The sequence below is a fragment of the Castor canadensis genome, chromosome 12, assembly GCF_047511655.1.
Source record: "Castor canadensis chromosome 12, mCasCan1.hap1v2, whole genome shotgun sequence".
In the NCBI taxonomy this organism is placed as follows: Eukaryota; Metazoa; Chordata; class Mammalia; order Rodentia; family Castoridae; genus Castor; species Castor canadensis.
Window position 1 is genome coordinate 94352757 of NC_133397.1, and position 13182 is coordinate 94365938.

Consider the following 13182-nt stretch of genomic DNA (forward strand, 5'->3'; position numbering starts at 1 on the left):
CTGACAAAATTGTAGTCAATGATCACTAATAGTCTTTCCAGCATTTTCTTAGAGGGTGCTGTAAAGATTATGGTTGCCTCTTAGGCCATAATAACTAAGTATTACATATTGATACTTTAATATTTTTTATCTAAGTGACACATGATCACTATGGTCCTCAATTACAATCAATGGAGGAGCAGTGGAATTTGGTGTTATGCTAATGAGCAGCTGGTATCCTATAGTGATATGGCTTGGAATGTTAACACAAATGGTTTAAGTTTAAAATAATTTTTAAATCTGTGTTCTAATGAATTTGAAATTATGGTCTATCCCTATAAACTGAATTGAATAATGAAATAGTCTGATGGACCATGTGAGTTTTACTTTGACAGTTTATTGTCTTTGATGAGTCAATCTTTTTAAGTTTCAAATTTTATATAATAAAATGACCTCAAAGATGGTTAATGATATTTTAAAACGATAATAGTGCTGAGATGAGATTAGCAGGTACTGAGGTCAAATTTTGTAGGACCTCATAAGTCAACATGAGGCTTGTGGTTTCCCATCTTACCCAGTGTAAAAGTACTTGGAAGGTTTTGAGCAGACTGATGATGACTGCTTGTATTTTTAAAATGTCAGCCTGGTGCAATATTTAGAATACTTTGAAGGAAAGGAAGGAGATGACTTCAGTGACATGGCAATAACGAAGGGATATTCTTTTCAAAAGTATGTTAGTGCTGAAGAAGGTACTAGTTGGATTCTGGTTAGAAGAGATCTAGAGGTGAAGACCTTCAAAATGCTGCTGTTTCTCTAGTTTTGGCTCTTCTTTGATTCATCCTGTCTGTAGAACCAAAGTGTAAAAGATGTGTTTTAATGCCAAAAACATCTCCAAAGCCAATGGTACATAACCCTTCCAGCATTCCTAATTTTAAATGTCTTGTGTGATTTAAATCTCTCTCTCTCTCTCTGTCTCTCTCCAGGTGTAGATCTACCTATCTATATATCCATCCATTCATCCATCCATCCATCTGTCTATCGATGTATCTGTCTATCCATATATCTAACTATCTATCATCTGTCTAATCTATCATCATCTGTCATCTTTCTATTAGAAACTGGCATGCTTATTACAGTATCCTGTCATGGTGCAGCAAACTGGGCACTGACTGCTTTTGTTAGTTTGTGTGGGTGGGGTTTAAAAGGTATAGGAAGGGTCTTCCAAAGCATAGCTTCTTAGATGCTTAATCCTCCAGTGGAGAGCATCGTGTGGTTGGCTTCAGGCACCAGATTTAAGTGATCATTGTTTATTTGATAATGCCTACTTACATAAGAGGAGGAACTTACTCCTTTAAAATCCTTGATTTAGCGTAGAAAAATACAGGAATGTATGCAAGATGGTAAACCAAAGTTGAATTTAAAAATTGGGCATTATCAGTTGACAGTTAAACTTTAGACTTGTCATTGGTTGATTTGCATGATTCTTTCTCTAAATATGAGCAATTATGAATTATTGGTGTTTTAAAATTAGTTTTGCTTTTGTAAATAATTTTAAACCCTTTCACTTTAATGGTAAAATTTGGAAAGTGATCAAGTCTGAAGATAGACTTGGAGGTTATTTGCTTGCTAACGCTACATGTAAGTGATTAAGTTGATTTTATTTTCTCAAAAATATTTTATTGGTTTTTATTATTTAAGCATTCCATGGAATCTTAATCAATTGCTTTCTTCTATTATTGTGCTGTTTAAACTATGTATAATAGTAATAAATGGTATATATAATAATAAAACAGGTATTCTTAAATAGTCTGTCATTGTAAAATGATATATTACAAGAAAGTAATTTATTTTTGTGAATTTAAAAAAATAGATCCTTGACAAGTGCAAATGGGGTATTTTGTGGACAGCTTGGTGCCATGTATGTTTTCAGGGAAGCCCTCAACCCAGCACGGATAGTTGCAACTTATCAATTAGGACCTGGATGTAAGGTGAGAGTGACTATTTGCTATAAATTCCTTGTAAACTTTGAATTGTTATTGTGATGTAACATGGTATTCAGTGAAAAGTCTTCAGTGTGGTTTGAAAGTGTTTTCTGTTTTTGAAACTCAGTTATTGTGATGTTCCTGTTTTGTTTAAAAGGTGTTTTTCTCTTTTTAGCTGTTTTTTTCCTTCATGAATTGTTTTACTCCTCACTGTTTTCTAATGTTGAAGACCTTCCTTTTATGTCTCCATTCTCAGAAAATAAATGCAAGCTCCTAAACCCAGAACTGGGGAGGAGATGTAGGAGCATCATGAGTTCAAGGTTAGCCTGAGCTACATTGTGAGTTCAAGGCCAGCCTGAGCTACATACAGTAACCCTGTCTCAAAAACAAACAAAGAAACTACATGGCTAAATCTCTACATTATATTATAAAAGTATAACTTGTCAAATTAGAGGTGGCTTGCCAAAAATCGTGGAAAACTTAGAAATAAAATAGTATAAAATGCTATGTATAACTGAAATTCTTTATGTTTAGCAACTGGTTTTATCTTTTGCAGAAAGTTAGGAAAGTATCCTCATTTCACAAAACCCATTAGTGTCAGGCTTCTGCATGTTACATAGCTAGTTTTCCCAGCATCACTTGTTGGAGAGGCTGTTTTGTCCATTGTATGTTTTGGGCTCCTTTGTCAAAGATCACAAGCCACTAGTTTTTGGGTTGTATTTCTGGGTCTTCTGTTCTCTTTCATTGGTCTTTGTGTCTGTTTTTGTGCCACTACCATGCTGTTTGTTTTGCTTTTGTTTATTTTCTGTGGCTCTGTAGTTTAAATTGAAGTCTGGTATTCTGATACCTCCATTGTTAACCTTTCTGCTTGTGATCACTTTTGTTCTTTGGGATCTTTTAGGGATCCACATGAATTTTTGCATTGATATTTCTATATCTACAAAGAATGACTTGGGATGTTGATGGGCATTTAATTGAATGTGAATATTTCTTTCAGTAATATAGCCATTGTTCTGGTATTAATTCTGCCAATCCATGAAAGTCTTTTCATCTTTTGGTACCTTCTTTAGTTTCTTAGTTTTCATCATAGAGGTCTTTCATCTCTTTGCTTAGGTTTATACCTAGGTATTTTATTATGTTGGTATTTTATTATTATTGTGAGTGGTATTTGCCTGATTTTTTTCTCAGCCTGTTTATTTTGGTATATAAAAAAATCTGCTGATTTTTGTACGTTGATTTGGTATCCTGCTACATTGCCAAAATTGTTTGTTAGATCTAGAAGGCTTTTTTGGTGGAATCTTTGGGGTCTTTTAAGTATAGAATCATATCATCTGAAAATAGAGATAATTTGACTTCTTCCTTATCTGTTTAAATCCCCTTTCTTTCTTTCTTTGGTCTTAATGCTTTTGCTAAAAATTCTAATATTATGTTGAATAAGGCTGGTGAGAGTGGACACCCTTATCTTACTCCTGAATTTAGAGGAAATGATTTTAGTTTTTCCTCATTTAGTATGATGTTGGCCCTAGGTTTGTCATATACAGCCTTTTTATTTTGAGATATATTCTTTGATGCTTAGTTGCTTCAGGGCTGTTGTCATGAAATGATGTTGAATTTTGTCAGTCTTTTTCTGCATCCATTAAGATTACTGTGTGATTTTTGTTTTTCTGCTTATGTGTTCTATTACATTATTTATTTGTGTATATTGAATAACCTTGCCTTACATTCCTGGAATGAATCAACTTGATCATGGTATATGACCTTTTTAATGTGCTGTTGGATTCAATTTAGAAGTGTTTTATGAAGATTTTTGTATTTATGTTCATTAAAGAGATGGATTTTAATTCTCTTTTTTTCAGTGTGTCCTTGTCCAATTTTGGAATGAATAATACCCACTTCGTAAAATGAGTTTGGTAAGTTCCTTCCCTTTCTATTTGATGGAATGTTTGAGGAGTATTGCTGTTAGTTCTCTAAAGGTCTAGTAGAATTTTTTGGCATGTCAGGCAAAGGAACTCTCTTATGTGGATATCTTTTGTTTGGGCTTTGTCTCTCCTTCACAGAGATCCCATTCTTACCTTTCTCAGACTCTGAGTAGACACCCTCTCCATTTTCCCAGGCTTTGAGACCATGTTGGAGTCCCTGTGTGATATAATTGTCAACTAGCTCAGGGATTTGCCATTCCTATGGGCCTCTGCAACTTCTCCCCAGTACCTTTAGTGTGGGCTTCTACCTTGCTTAGTCCTATCAGGTAGCTTTGTGAATTGTTATAAAAGGACGAGGAAGATGAAGAGAAAGAAGGCTCCAAATCCTTGTTGCCAAATTAATAGCTTTATTGAGATGTAATCTACATATATACAATTCATCTGTTTAAAGTGTGAAAATAAAAACAGCTGGATTTTTATAGAATTGGTGCTGAATCTACAGATCCATCAACAATATGAGGTCTTCCAGTCCACATGTATTGAATGCCATCAATGGGATTTTTAAATTTTGTCTCACAGTTTTTTATTATAAAGTCTTAAGCTTTTGTTAATTAATTCCTTAGTACTTTATTACTTTTGTTGCTCATGTGAATATAATTTTTATTAGCATATATTAAAATGTTATGTGAGGGGCTTCATTGTGATATTTCCATTCATGCAGATCATGTACTTAGATCATATTCAAACCTTTGATTGCTCTTGAGATGAGATCTTACAAACATTTTGGCCTGGGGTGACATGGTACCAGGATCCTCCTAATCAGAGCCACCTATGTAGCTAGGGTGGCTCATACATTCATGCATACCTATGTACATACATGGCATACATAAGCACAATGTACTTTGATCAGATTCTTTCTCCCTACTCTCTCTTTTTACCCTCTTACCTTCTCCTGGTTTCCCCCTCCAACTAGTCTACCATGTATGTTCATGTACTTCATTTATTTATTTATTTACATTTAGATTCTATGGGAGAGAAAAATCAGGTAATTGTCCTTCTGAGTTTGGTTTGTTTTTCTTAGCATAATGATATCTGGTTCCCACAAATGACATAATTTCAGTCTTTATGACTGGATAATACTCCACTGTGTATATATACCACATTTTCTTTATCCAGTTACCTGTTGGTGGGCACCTAGGCTGATGCCTTAACTTGGCCATTGTGAATAAGTTTGCAATGAACATGGGTGTGACAGTATCTCCATTGTATGCCTTATTTTCATTAGGTTATATGCCCAAGAGTAGTATAAAAATCATATGGTAGTTTTATTTTTAGTTTTTTGAGCAACTTCCATGTTAACTTCCAAAGTTAATTAATTCACATTCTCACCAACAGTGTATAAGAGTTCCTTTTCTCCCACGTGCTGAACAATGTTTGTTGTTTTCTTCATGGTTGCCATTCTTGACTCAAGAGAGAATCTCAATGTTGTTGCTTTTTAAAAAATTAACATATGTGGATCGTACAAAGGGTTTTCATTGAGATATTTACATACATGCATATGATCAAATTCACCTCCTCTGTTACTTTTCTTATCTCTCCCTACAGTCCATTTTAAAACAATGGTTTTCATTATTCTGTTTTCATTCATGTGTATGAAGTACTTCAATCATACTCACCTCTTCCTACCTCCCCACTCACTGGTTCCCACTCCCAAATAATCTCCATTATTTTATAAGTTCTAGATTCCACACAAGAAAGAGAATATGTGACACTGGTCTTTTTCAATGGGACTTATTTCACTTAACATCATGATCTCTAATTCAATCCATGTACCTGCATAATTTCATTCTTCTTTATGGCTGAATAATACTCAACTGTGTGTACACACTCCACATTTTCTTTATCCTGTCATCGTTTGATGAGCACCTAGATGGATTCCATAATTTGGCTGTTTTGAATAATGATCTACACATGGGTGTATGCAGGTAACCCTTTTATATACTGGCTTATATTCCTTTGGAAATAAGCCCTAGAGTGGTATAGCAGAACTACATGTAGTTCTATTTTTAGTATTTTGAGGAACTGCATACTGATTGACATAGAGGGTACACTAATTTACATTTCCATCAACAGCATATAAGTGTCCTCTCCCCCCGTTGTCATCAGCCTTTGTTGTTGTTTGTTTTCTTGTGGATGGCCACTCAGACTGGGCTAGAATGCAATCCCAGTGTCCTCATGATTTACATTTCCTTTTTGGCTAGGGATGTTGACCAGTTCTTCATGTATTTATGGGTCATGTGTGCCTCTTTGAGAACTGTCTCTAAAACTCTTTTCCCCAATTTTTACTTGTATTGTTTGTTATTTTGATGTTTAATTTTTATGTATAATTTGGATATTAATCCTTTGTCAGATGGGTTGAAGAGATTTTCTCCCTTTCTGTTGCTGTTTACTCTGATTATTATCTTCTTTTTTTGTGGGAAATGGGGAGGGAAACAGAGTCACCAAGACCACTTTGAAGGAAGCAGGAATTTTATTATTCTAGCATACTCAGGGGAGATAAATTCTCAAAGCCCTGAGCCCAGATCAGAGTCAGGAAAGGAGTTGTATACCCCCCAGGTGGTTTATGTAACCTGGGGTTTTTGTAGTATGTGGTTCACAGGTGGTCAAAAAGACAAGTCAGTTACAGAGAAACAAGTTGGTTACACAGTTACCCCTCTAACTTCCCTACAGAATGTGGTCACTGTTATAGGAAACTTTGCAGAACCTAGCTGGAGGTCTCATGTCACTTTTGAACTTGCAGAAAGCTGCTTGTAGTCCCCAGAGCAGGGAATTCAAGGTAAATTCTGAACACACAGTAAATCCCATAAAAAAGAGCCACATTGGCTCCAACATTCCCCCCCTTTTTTTAAAATTTTTTTTTAGTTGTGAATATTATTTTTTATTTCTTTTTTAAAAACTTTTTATTGTTTTATTATCCATATGTGTTGAGCCACCCCTGCATTCCTAGGATGAAGCCTACTTGGTTGTGTTGAATAATCTTTTTGATGTGTTGTTGAATTTGCTTTGCCATTATTTTGTTGAGGATTTTTGCATCAGTGTTCATTAAGGAGATTGGCCTATAATTCTCCTTTTTGGAGGTGTCTTTGCCTGGTTTTGGGATAAGTGTAATACTGCCTTCATAAAATGTGTTAGGCAGTTTTCCTTCCCTTTCTATTTTGTGGAACAGTTTAAGGAGGGTTGGTATCAGTTCTTCTTTAAAGGTCTGATAGAATTCAGCAGAGAATCCATCAGGTCCTGGACTTTTCATTTTGTGGAGACTCTTGATTGCTGCTTCAATTTCATTTTGTGTTATAGATCTATTCAGGTGATTAATTTCCTCTTGGTTCAGTTTTGGGTGATCATATGTGTCTAGAAATCTGTCCATTTCTTTAAGATTTTTGAATTTATTTGAAAATAGGTTCTCGAAGTAGTCTCTGATGCTTTCCTGGACTTCCATGGTGTTTGTTGTTATCTGCCCTTTAGCATTCTTAGTTCTACAAACTTGGATTTTTTTCTCTCCTCATTTTAGTCAGGTTTGCCAGGGGTCTGTCGATCTTGTTTATGTTTTCAAAGAACCAACTTTTTGTTTCTTTAATTCTTTGTATGGTTTTTTTTGGTTTCTATTTCATTGATTTCAGGTCTTATTTTTATTATTTCTCTCCTGTTTGTTTTGGGATTTGCTTCTTGTTTTTGTAGGAGTTTGAGGTGTATCATTAGGTCATTGATTTGGGATCTTTCAGACTTTTTAATATATGCACTCATGGCTATAAACTTTCCTCTCAGGACTGCCTTTTCTGTGTCCCATAGGTTCCAGTAGGTTGTGTTTTCATTTTCATTGACTTCCAGGACCTTTTTAATTTCTTCTTTTATTTCATCAAGGACCCATTGTTCATTAAGGAATGAGTTATTTAGTTTGCAGCTGTTTGCAAGTTTTTGTCTTTACTTTTTTTGTTGAATTCTAGTTTTATTGCATTGTGATCAGATAGTATGCACGATATAATTTGTATTTTCTTATATTTGCTGAGGCTTTTTTGTGCCCTAAGATATAATCTATTTTGGAGAATGTTGCATGGGCTGCTGAGAAGAATGTATATTGCGTTGAAGTTGGATGAAATGTTCTGTAGACATCAAGTAAGACCATTTTATCTCTTATATATTTTAGATCTTGGATTTCGTATTATTTTTTTGTTTGGTTGACCTATCTATTAATGATCATGGGGTGTTAAAGTCTCCCACAACCACTGTTTTGGAGTGAATATATGCTTTTAGGTCTTTTAGGGTATGTTTGATGAAATTGGGGGCGTTGACATTGGGTGTATATAGGTTGATAATTATCATTTCCTTTTGGTCTATTTCCCCTTTTATTAGGATGGAATGTCCTTCTTTATCTCGTTTGATCAATGTAGGTTTGAAGTCTACTTCGTCAGAGATGAGTATTGCTACTCCTGCCTGTTTTGGAGAGCCATTGGCTTGGTAAATCTTCCAGCCTTTCATCCTAAGCCTATGCTTATTTCTGTCGGTGAGATGGGTCTACGTAAGCAACAAATTGTTGGATCTTCCTTTTTTATCCATTTCATCAAGCAATGCCTTTTGATGAATGAATTAAATCCATTAACATTAAGTGTTAGTAGTGATAGGTATGTGCTGATTCCTCTCATTTACTTGTCCTAGTTGTTTGAAGGTTTGATTGTGTGTACCTAAGTTGAGGTTACTCTCTGCTTTCTTGCTTTTTCTTTTCCTGTAGTTTGGTGCTGCCTGTCCTTTCATGGTTATGTTGGGTTTCACTTTCTGTGTGCAGTATCTCTTGAAGAATCTTTTGTAGTTGTTGCTTTGTGGTCACATATTGTTTTAGTTTCCGCTTATCATAGAAGACTTTTATTGCTCCATCTATTTTGAGTGATAGTTTTGCTGGGTAGAGTATCCTGCAGTTGAAGTTATTTTCATTCAGTGCCCGGAAGATCTCATCCTTCTTGCTTTTAATGTTTCTGTTGAGAAGTCTGCTGTGATTTTGATGGTTTTACCTTTGTATGTTATTTGTTTTTTCTCTCTTACAGCCTTCAATATTCTTTCCCTAGTTTCTGAACTTGTTGTTTTAATGATGATATGTATGTCATGGGATAGTTCTATTTTGATCTGGTCTGTTTGGTGTTCTGGAGGCCTCTTGCATCTGTATGGGAATATCTTTCTCTAGATTTTTGGAATTTTCTGTTACTATTTTGTTGAATATATTGCGCATTCCCTTTGTTTGCACTGCTTCTCCTTCTCCGATGCCCATGATTCTCAAGTTTGGTCCTTGATGGAGTTGGTGAGTTCTTGCATTTTCTTTTCACAGGTCTTGAGTTGTTTAAGTAATAGTTCTTCAGTTTTTCCTTTAATTATCACTTCATCTTCGAGTTCTGAGATTCTGTCTTCTGTTTGTTCTATTCTGCTGGATTGGGCTTCTGTTTTGTTTTCCAATTCTCTTTCATTCTTTTTTCTGAGGTTTTCCATATCCTGGGTTGTTTCCTCTTTAATTTTGTCTGTTTTTGTTCTGAGTTCATTTTTCTGTTTATTAATCATATTTTCTGTTTCACTTTGGTGTTTATACAGTGCTTCTATGGTTTCCTTTATTTTTTCTTTTGCTTTTTCAAGTTCTCTATTTTTGTTGTCTTGGAATGTCTTGAGTGTCTCCTGTACATTTTGGTTGATCATATCCAGTTTCATCTCTATATAATTCTCATGGAGTTCTTTCTCTAGTTTATCTTCATTTTGTTGGAGTCTGGATCTGAGTATCTGTTTTCTTCATTTCCCTATGGTTCTGTTCTGATACTTTGCTGTGGGGAAACTGGTTTCCCTGTTTTTTTCTGTCTTCCCATCATTGTCTTTAATATTGTTATTGCCCCTGTACTGTGTGCAATTAAGTATTTTCTGGCTTGTAATAATAGTAGTGATATTTAGAATGGAAAGGTGAGTTGGGATGGAAAGCAAAGAAGTTAAAGGAAAAGGGAAAAACAAATAATCAAGTAGAAAAAAAACAAAACAAAGAAAGAAACAAAAAAATGTTTCAAAGATATAAACAGGGAGAGACAGTGTACTAATCAACCGCAAGCTGAAAAGGCATTAGAGTGACAGAGAGAGGATTGAAAATAAAAAACAAAAAGAGTAAAGATAAGAATAAAAATAAGAAAATAAGTAAATGAAAGAAAAAAATACATAAAATAAAGTAAAGCAAAATAAAAAATAAAAGATAAAAACCTCCAAGTTCACATACAATGAAATTTCAGTCTTAATAAATTTGGTGTTCGTCCCTCAGCCTGCAGTCCTGGAGATGGTGCCTCAGATGTTGTTCTGTAGTTATCTCATCAATGGGGAGACATCAAGTAGAACAAAACTGCCCCCCTAAAAAAAAGCCCACCAAGTGTCCCAAGTTCAAATGCAATACAGTTTCGGTAAGTTTTCAGCATGCAGGTGTAGTTCGGTTGTTTTCTCATCAAAGGTAGGGAGAGAGGAAAAAAAAGAGTCTGGAAACAGGTCTGTGAATGGCTATCTACGGCTGTGGCTTGCCTGTTTGCGGCTGTCAGCCTGCTGTTGCTGGTGGCTTTATTTATGCTGATCTCAGGAGTGAGCTTAGCACTCACCTGGCACTGCAGGCTTTGTTTACTCAGAGTCCTGTGCGTGAACCACTGCTGCCAGCTTTTCCCTTCCCAAGCACACTGGGGGAGGTGACACTGTACCTGCTTTCTCAGGCCTGCATGTTTATTTACAGTTCACGTGGGCACTGGCTCTTCCCCCCTCTCCTGTGGAGTTTTCCTCCCACTGCCACTTTTACAAGCTTTCCTGCTCCTGATTGCTGGGCGGTTCTGCTGCTCCTGCCGGCCAGTGTGTTTGTTTACAGCTCACATGGGAGGTGGGTCTTTCCCCCTCTCCTGTGGGGTTTTCCTTCCTCTGCCACTCTCACAAGCTTTCCCACTCCTGGTTGCTGGGTGCACGCCCCCGCTCCCACCCTCTCCAGCCAGGCCCGGCTTGTTTATTTACAGTTCCGGGACGGATTTTCTTCCCCCCCTCTTCAGAGCTCAGGGTGCCCCACCCTCTTTGCTACGTGTCTTTATTCTTATTGCTTATTCCTTACTTTCTCTTTTTTCCCTGGGTGGGGGTGGTCTGTCCAAGGGGTTATGCTGATCTGGCCCAGGGTTGTCTGTGGAAGTACCACGTACCGCTTAGCTCACCTTGTCCGCATCTTCCCAAGCTGTCTGGGCACCCACGACCCGCGGCCCGGGGGCCCTCCTGGTTTCTCCCTTTAACGTGAAGTGGAGATTCTCTCCGCAGCCTGGAGGTGTGGAGGGGTCAAAGTTTTGCCTCTTCTCAGTGGCCTTGCATGCAAGGTGTGTCTCCAGCGTTTCTCCAAGATTTCACTGTAGCTTCTGCTTCCTCCCTCTAGCCGCCATCTTGGAATTGAAACCAACATTCCCCCTTTGATGCTTTGATATTTTATTTGTCAAAATGCATCATCTTTTTAATCCTCGGGGATGGGATTCACTCTTTGGTAACCTTATAACGGATATAATTGTACAGCCATTTGTCATTCCACAATGGCTTCCAACAGGGTCAATATGGACCATATGACCAGTGGCAGCACGTATGGGAGTATAAGACAGCTCAACAGTATAATTACCACAGCCCCAAAAGTTGTTTTAAATCCTCCTGTTGTAGAGAACTATCATGGAGGGGGTTGGTTTGTAGGAGGAACCCAGAATAGAAACAACCAAAAACAATTCCACATCCTGTTAGCAGGAGAAAAAACTGCCAGGGAAACCTTTTGGTCCTGCTTTATCCCGCTGGGGCAGTTGCTGCTATGACTACTGACCAAAACAAGGTTACAATACCAAAAAGAGAGATGGGTGAGGGATGGCAGCACTTAAACATCACCACAGAACACTGCCCATGAGAAACAACAGTCCATTAACTGTCTGTCTAGTTGACTCTTCAAGCTTCTGCCATGCACAGACTAGTTTACTTCTGGTTTGTGACTAGGGCAAGGTTGAAGGTCCCCTCCTCAGGGTCAGTTTGAGCAGATCACTGGAGTCCAGTTGTCTCTTCTACTCAGGAGTTGCCTTCTTCACTTGGATGTGGTGGATCCATGGGGTGGTCTCTGCCACCTTGATTGCTGTGGAAGTGGTAGGATGACCAAATAGGGCCCTCTCCACTGAGGCTAGAGATGCTGAAGATTCCACTCCTTTATCCAAACCTGGTTATGTGGCTTAAAGGAATGTACATCAGTGGTTAAGCTAATAGGGAGTCTTTCTCGAGCTTGGCGGTGTAGGTCATTGAACACTGTTCTCAAATTGCACATCTGTTGGAGCAAAGTTAGATTTCCTATCTCTTTTAGATCTCCCTTAATGTCCTTTATTAGTGGGGATGGTCTTCCATAGAGAATCTCATAGGGCAAGAACCCAGTCTGTTTGGTGGGGCTGATCTTATGTAAAACTAACAGCAAGACCTGTTCCCATGTCAGGTGTGTTTTCTGAAAGAGTTTACTTCTTTGCATTTTTAGTGTCTGATATTCTTTCAGCTTTCTGAGGCCAGTACACTGTATGAAGGTTCCAGGTTATTTTAGTTCCTTTGCCAGTTGTTTAACAATTTCTGCCCCAAAAGCTGGTCCATTGTCTGACCCATGGAGATGGGGATCCCATACCTGGAATTATTTCCTTTAGTAAAGCATAGACCACTTCTTGGACCTTCTCCGTTCAAGTGGGGGAAGCCTCTACTCATCCAGAGAATGTACACAATCACCAGAAGATATTTGTAACCTGTGGTTCGAGGCAACTCAGTGAAGTCTACTTCCACATCTTCAAAAGGGGAACTACCCACATGTTGGACTCCCAGTTTAGGGAGGGGCCACTGTTTGGGGTAATTTTTGGCACAATTTTCACATTGCTTACAAATATTGCTGACTAGGCTGGTGATGCAGGGGTCCTAGAAATGTTGGCTCAGCAATTGCTCAAGGGCAACCTTTCTCATATGAGAGTTCCAATGAGCATTCTTTTCAAAAGTGCAGGCCAGTGTCTCTGAAATCACTATCCACCCATCTGCAAGCTTATCTCATTCCCTTCTGCAATATTTTCCTTTTTCTTGAGTAAAGCACTCACATTCATGACTGGAGTAATGTGGAACACATTCTGCCAGTGGAGTAGGAAGAAGTGCAGCAGTTACAGTCACAGGCACAGTGAGTGATGCCCAGAGAGCTGCTTCCTGATCTGCTCTCCAGTTTTCCAATGCCCCACAGA

At 37.6% G+C, this 13182-nt stretch overlaps 1 protein-coding gene across 28 annotated transcripts in view; it reads left to right on the forward strand.

Moving 5' to 3' along the window:
- The window catches only part of LOC109683296 (NBPF family member NBPF6-like protein), a 143997-nt gene that overhangs the window by 67210 nt on the left and 63605 nt on the right, over positions 1-13182 (forward strand). For 23 of the 28 annotated variants that reach the window (XM_074050505.1, XM_074050486.1, XM_074050492.1 and 20 more), the window contains 2 exons: positions 1850-1967; positions 3818-3871. The gene's annotated coding sequence lies outside the window, so the exon portion shown is untranslated. The remainder of the gene's footprint in view (positions 1-1849; positions 1968-3817; positions 3872-13182) is intronic. The other 5 variants (XM_074050502.1, XM_074050501.1, XM_074050508.1 and 2 more) reach the window with 1 other exon arrangement.